Source organism: Myiozetetes cayanensis, unplaced genomic scaffold, assembly GCF_022539395.1.
Source record: "Myiozetetes cayanensis isolate MyiCay16 unplaced genomic scaffold, myiCay2020 scf1021, whole genome shotgun sequence".
In the NCBI taxonomy this organism is placed as follows: Eukaryota; Metazoa; Chordata; class Aves; order Passeriformes; family Tyrannidae; genus Myiozetetes; species Myiozetetes cayanensis.
This window is the reverse complement of record NW_026086630.1, coordinates 8,824-14,176: the sequence shown is the minus strand read 5'-3', so window position 1 is coordinate 14,176 and position 5,353 is coordinate 8,824. Positions and strand designations below refer to the sequence as shown.

Below are 5,353 nucleotides of genomic sequence, written 5' to 3'. Positions count from 1 at the left end.
TTTTGTGAACTGGGCTTGATAGTTGAGAACTGTGAAGCAAAGACAGAGAAAATCAGTTCTTCTGTCAAACTGCCCGTAGTGCTTTTGACACAGCCCTGGATGGTCTTGTCTTTTGTAACTCCAAGGCACACCATAAGTCTCAAAGGACATCCCTCAGAGGACAGTGGCCTTTGCCCACCAAAGGACCCTGTGTCCAGGCAATGGGGCACATGAAAAACATTGGAGAATGCGGGCATCGATCCCGCTACCTCTCACATGCTAAGCGAGCGCTCTACCACTTGAGCTAATTCCCCACCCTACAGCTCTGCCTGAGGGCCTCTCACCTCAGAGACACCCACCAGCGATTCAGGAGGCCCTGTACCCACACTGGTATTGCTCTCAGACCACTGCCAGCTCATCCACTCACTTTTCCGTTTGAGGTGCTCCTTACAACCTTAGTGCTCAGAAGCACCATCCCCATCCTACAGTTCCCCCCAAAACTTCCTCAGTTGGTCATCTTCCTAAACTCAGTCAAGAGATCACAGCTGGGTAGCCTTTGAAGGGGATCCTCCTGGAAAGCACCAAAAAGGCAGTGATGCAGCATGATCTGGGCCAGAGCCAAAAGGACACTCCTTCGAGCCGGAGTTGAACCAGCGACCTAAGGATGGCCGTGCAGGGAGCCTACAGTCCTCCGCTCTACCAGCTGAGCTATCGAAGGAAGCACAGGGCCATGCCCACTAACTCGCCCATCCACACACTCCTCCAGCACTTCCCTAGCCACAGCACACCATCTTGTTTCTATTCTAGTATCCTGCTTCGAACTTCAAACAGACCCAGCTCCAACATCACAACACCTTACTCAATCCCTTTTGCGTGTCAAATCATGCAAACCACAATTAAAAACACTCCACAAACTCCTTCAACATCATCCTCTACAGCTGCACTCTCCTCATGGCCAAAAAGAGCTTATCCATATCCTGCTACAACTTCTCTCTATTCCCTTCCACTGTGCAGTCTTTTACCTTCTGGTCAAGTACCACATGAAAGGACAGTCATTGCTTTATTCCTATGAGGTGGAAGGTCATGTGTAAGCCCTCTGAACTTCTCTTTCCCCTGGCTGAACATTCCCATTGTCCTTGACCCATTCACCTAGAGGAACACCTTCATTCCTAGAGATTCTTGGTGGTTCTCTTCTGAGGTTGCTCCATTTCATTAATGTCTTTCTAGTACAGGGGATCTCAAAACTGGACACATTAATTGAGATGACATTTTAAATCTATGGAGGGAAGTGGGAGAAAATAAGGTGCCCTGTTAGATTGCCTGTGCTGCCCTTAATGCAGATCTGGATGTTCTCCTACTCTTTGCATTGTGGGTATACTGCAAGAACTCAAGGCCCCAAGAGGACACAGGGCCCCTGCCAAAGACTTTGTGTTCAGGCAATGGGACACATGAAAACATGAAAAGCATTGGAGAATGCGGGCATCGATCCCGCTGCCTCTCGCATGCTAAGCGAGCGCTCTACCACTTGAGCTAATTCCCCACTGTGCAGCTCTGCCTGAGGGTCCTCTCCCCTCTCAGACACCTACCCCTGATTTGGGATGTCCTGCATCCAAAGCCTGAGCCTTCCATCATCCTGCTCTCACATACCACCAACAACATTCCTCCTATATATAATAATGGCCAGTCTTCGCGAGCGAAGATCCGGGGAAGGTCTTTCCACCTTCCAGCCTGCGCATTGGATTTTTTAGGTGAGACACAGTGTGCGCGGAACTGAGCCCACCCTTTAATCCTAAGGTTCATCTGCCGGGGCCAAGCGAGCTTGGACGGTGGCAGCGAGGTCCTTAGGACGTAGATGGGTTGCCTTTAAGGGCTAACGAGCTCCACCTGCCCGGGAGTGGCCCCTCCTATATGTGACCCCAAGTAACCTCAGTGGTTATTATTAACTCCCTGACCAGAGTTCTCCCTCAAAATATCTTGACTGCTTGTCTTCACAACTAAAGATCAGAGCTCAGCACTGGACAGCTGTTGAAGAGAAACCATCTCGGCAAGGCCAAAAGGCAGCAGTGCTGCAGGACCTAGGCCAGAGCCCAAAGGACACTCCTTTGAGCCAGAGTTGAACAAGCTATCTAGTTGAACCAGGATGGCCTGCAGTCCTCCACTCTACCAGCTGAGCTATCAAAGGAAGCAGAGGGCCATGCCCACTACCTCACCCATCACACATCCATCTGGCACTTCCCTAGCCACAGCATGGCTTTAGGCACAGCATCATGCCTCTATTACAACATCCTGCTTCAAACAGACTCAGCTCCAACGTCACAACACCTTGCTCAATCCCTTTAGCCGATCAAATCAAACAAAACCTGCAAACAGAAACACTCCACAAGTTCCTTGGACATCCTCTTCTACAGCTAGACTCTCCTCACAGCCAAACAGAGGTTACCCTATCCCGTTGTGACTTCCCTTCATTCCCTTTCACTCTGCTGTCTTTTGCTCTCCAGTCAAGAACCAGACAAATATACAGCCACTCCTCTACTCGTGTATGCTGGAGGGTGATGAACAAGACCTCTGATTCTCTCTTTCTCCAAGCTGAACTTTGTCACTTTCCTCAGCCCATTCTCAAAGAGAAATTTCTCCATTCCTTGAGATTCCTGGTGGCTCTCCACTGAAGTCGCTCCACTTCACTGGTGTCTTTTAAAGTATTGGGGATGAAATTAGGAAATGGCTGCAAGTTGTGCCAGGGGAGGTTTAGGTTAGGAAAAAATTTTCATGGAAGCAGTTGTAAAGCATTATAATAGTCTGCCCAGGGAATTGGTGGAGTCACCATCCCTGCAAGTGTTAAAAAACATGTCGCTATGGCAACTGAAGACATGATTTAATGATGAATCAGGTGGTAGTGCTAGGTTGACAGTTGGACTTGGTTATCTTAAAGGTTTTTTTCAACCTTAGCTATTCTATGATTCTATGATCTGTCAGGCAGAGAGAGAGAGAAGTCAGTTCCATTGTTGAACTTCCTGCAGTGCTCTTGACACAGCCCTGGATGTCCTTGTCCTCTGTAAATCCAGGGCACATCGTAAATCTCCCACAGCTTCAGAGGACATGGGACCCCCACCCAAGGGCCCTGTGTCCAGGCAAGGGGAATGAAAAGCATTGGAGAATGTGGGCATTGATCCCACTACCTCTCGCATGCTAAGCGAGCGCTCTACCACTTGAGCTAATTCCCCACCCTACAGCTCTGCCTGAGGGCCTCTCCCCTCACAGACACTCACCCCTGAGTCAGGATGCTCTGCACCCAAAGCCTGGGCCTCCCATTGGCATTGCTCTCACACCACCACCCACCCACTCACTTTCCTGCTGGGGGTGACCATGAAAAACCCCAGTGGTCAGGACCACCATCTCCCAGCTCAGGGTTCAACCAAATCTGCCTTGACTGTTTGTCTTCCCAAACTCAGGCAAGAGCTCAAGTCTGGGCAGCCCTTTGAAAGAGTTAGCCCTTTGAAAGAGTTAGCCCCTGGGGAGGGCCAAAAACACAGCGGTGCCACAGAATCTGGGCCAGAAACAAAAGGACTCTCCTTCGAGCCGGAGTTGAACCAGCGACCTAAGGATGGCCGTGCAGGGAGCCTACAGTCCTCCGCTCTACCAGCTGAGCTATCGAAGGGAGCACAGGGCCATGCCCACTACCTCGCCCATCACACACTCATCCAGCACTTCCACAGCCATGGCACAGCATCGGGCCTCTATTACAACATCCTGCTTCAAACAGACACACCTCCAACACCACAACACCTAGCTCAATCCCTTTAGCCCAAAAATCATGTAAACCACAAACAGAACCACTCCCTGGTTCCTTGGACATCATCTTCTACAGCTGGACTCTCTTCATGGGCACACAGAGCTTATTCATATCCTGCTGCAACTCCCCTTCATTCCCCTTCACTGGGCTGTCTTCTGCCCTCTGGTCAAGCATCAGACAAAGGATTGGATTTCCTTTACTCTGTAATCTCCTACAAGCATGAAGGGCATGTGCAAGCCTTCAGATTCCTTCTACAGTCTGAAGATTCTTACAGTCCTCTGCCAGTAAGAATCCCTCTATTCCTTGAGATTCTTTGTGACCCTCCACTAACATTTTTCCATTCAGTAATGTTTTTCCTGTACATGAGATCACTTGCTCCCAAGTGTCCTGTTGGCCTTGTTCTGAGGTCACTGCACTTGGTCCATGTGTGCCTTCTACACAGAGGCAGAAGGTTGGGCCATGTCATGTCTTTACTTCACAGGCAATTTAACATCGTACAGTTGCTCCCTCCCTCCCTCCTCTGCAGTGGGATGGGGAAGAAAACTGGGGAAAAATAAGAGAGGTAAAATTCATGGGTTGAGAAAAAGACAGTTCAAAATGATAGAAGAGGAAAAGAAAGTAATAATAATAACAACAGTAACTATAATGTTAATACAGTTAGAATATACAAAACAAGTGATGCATGGTGCAATTGCTTAACACCCACTGAATGATGCCTAGCAAGTTCTTCAGCAGCAACTCTTTCCCCTTAGTTTATACATTGAGCATGATAGCCTGAAGCTGTATGGTATGGAATATTCCTTTGCCTAGTTTGGGCCAGCTGTCTTTGTTGTGTCTCCTTCCAGCTCCTTGTGCCTCCAGCCTCCTCACTGGTAGGGTGGTGTGAGAAGCTGAAAAGTCCTTGACTTAGGGTAAGCACTGCTCAGCAACAACTAAACCGTCAGTATGTTGTCAATATTACTCTCCTTCTAAATCCAAAACACAACACTGTACCACATGCTAGGAAAAAAAATTAACTCAATCCCAATAAAAAACAGGACAATATTTACTCCTTATTCTGTACCATTTACATCATGCTCAGGTTCCACACTTCCCAATACATCTTTTCCTGTCTGTTCATATACATACGCAGATATCATTCCCGTAGCCTATGGAACATCTCTCTACAGTGTCACTTGAGTTTATTTAGTCTATGACTTTGGACTTCTCTGTCACAGCAGTCTCCTTCAGGGCAGAAGAGATGTGTGATGTTAGATTTTTGCATGCTGAAGTCAGTTCTAGTTCTGTCATTGCTGCACTTTGCCTGGTCTAATCAAAATTCATTCTTCATTCATCTGGCTAGGTTTTCTTGTAATAATGTTGATATGGCATATAGCAACCATAGTAGAGATGTCATACATTATTATATAGCAATTAATACAATACATTTCAAATAATCGGCAATGCTCACAGTCTCAAATCCTCTTGAAGTATACATCAGACTCCTCCATCCTTCCTCATTACTCACCAAGTGCACCCAGATCCTTGAGCAAAGGCAATATTACAGGTGGGTTTGCCTTCACCTGAAGCAGGAATCACCCAGAC

The 5,353-nt window shown here is 47.8% G+C and overlaps 5 non-coding genes across 5 annotated transcripts; all 5 read right to left on the bottom strand.

Annotated features, from left to right (window-relative positions):
* Positions 1-220: 220 nt before the first annotated feature.
* Positions 221-293, bottom strand: TRNAA-AGC (transfer RNA alanine (anticodon AGC)). Its single transcript has one exon. It is a non-coding gene; the product is annotated as a tRNA-Ala (tRNA).
* Positions 294-609: 316 nt separating this feature from the next.
* TRNAY-GUA (transfer RNA tyrosine (anticodon GUA)) lies at positions 610-697 on the bottom strand. The gene is given in 2 exon segments: positions 610-645; positions 661-697. It is a non-coding gene; the product is annotated as a tRNA-Tyr (tRNA).
* Positions 698-1,446: 749 nt separating this feature from the next.
* Positions 1,447-1,519, bottom strand: TRNAA-AGC (transfer RNA alanine (anticodon AGC)). Its single transcript has one exon. It is a non-coding gene; the product is annotated as a tRNA-Ala (tRNA).
* Positions 1,520-3,127: 1,608 nt separating this feature from the next.
* On the bottom strand, positions 3,128-3,200 carry TRNAA-AGC (transfer RNA alanine (anticodon AGC)). Its single transcript has one exon. It is a non-coding gene; the product is annotated as a tRNA-Ala (tRNA).
* A 346-nt stretch (positions 3,201-3,546) lies between these two features.
* On the bottom strand, positions 3,547-3,634 carry TRNAY-GUA (transfer RNA tyrosine (anticodon GUA)). The gene is given in 2 exon segments: positions 3,547-3,582; positions 3,598-3,634. It is a non-coding gene; the product is annotated as a tRNA-Tyr (tRNA).
* Between the last annotated feature and the right edge of the window lie 1,719 nt (positions 3,635-5,353).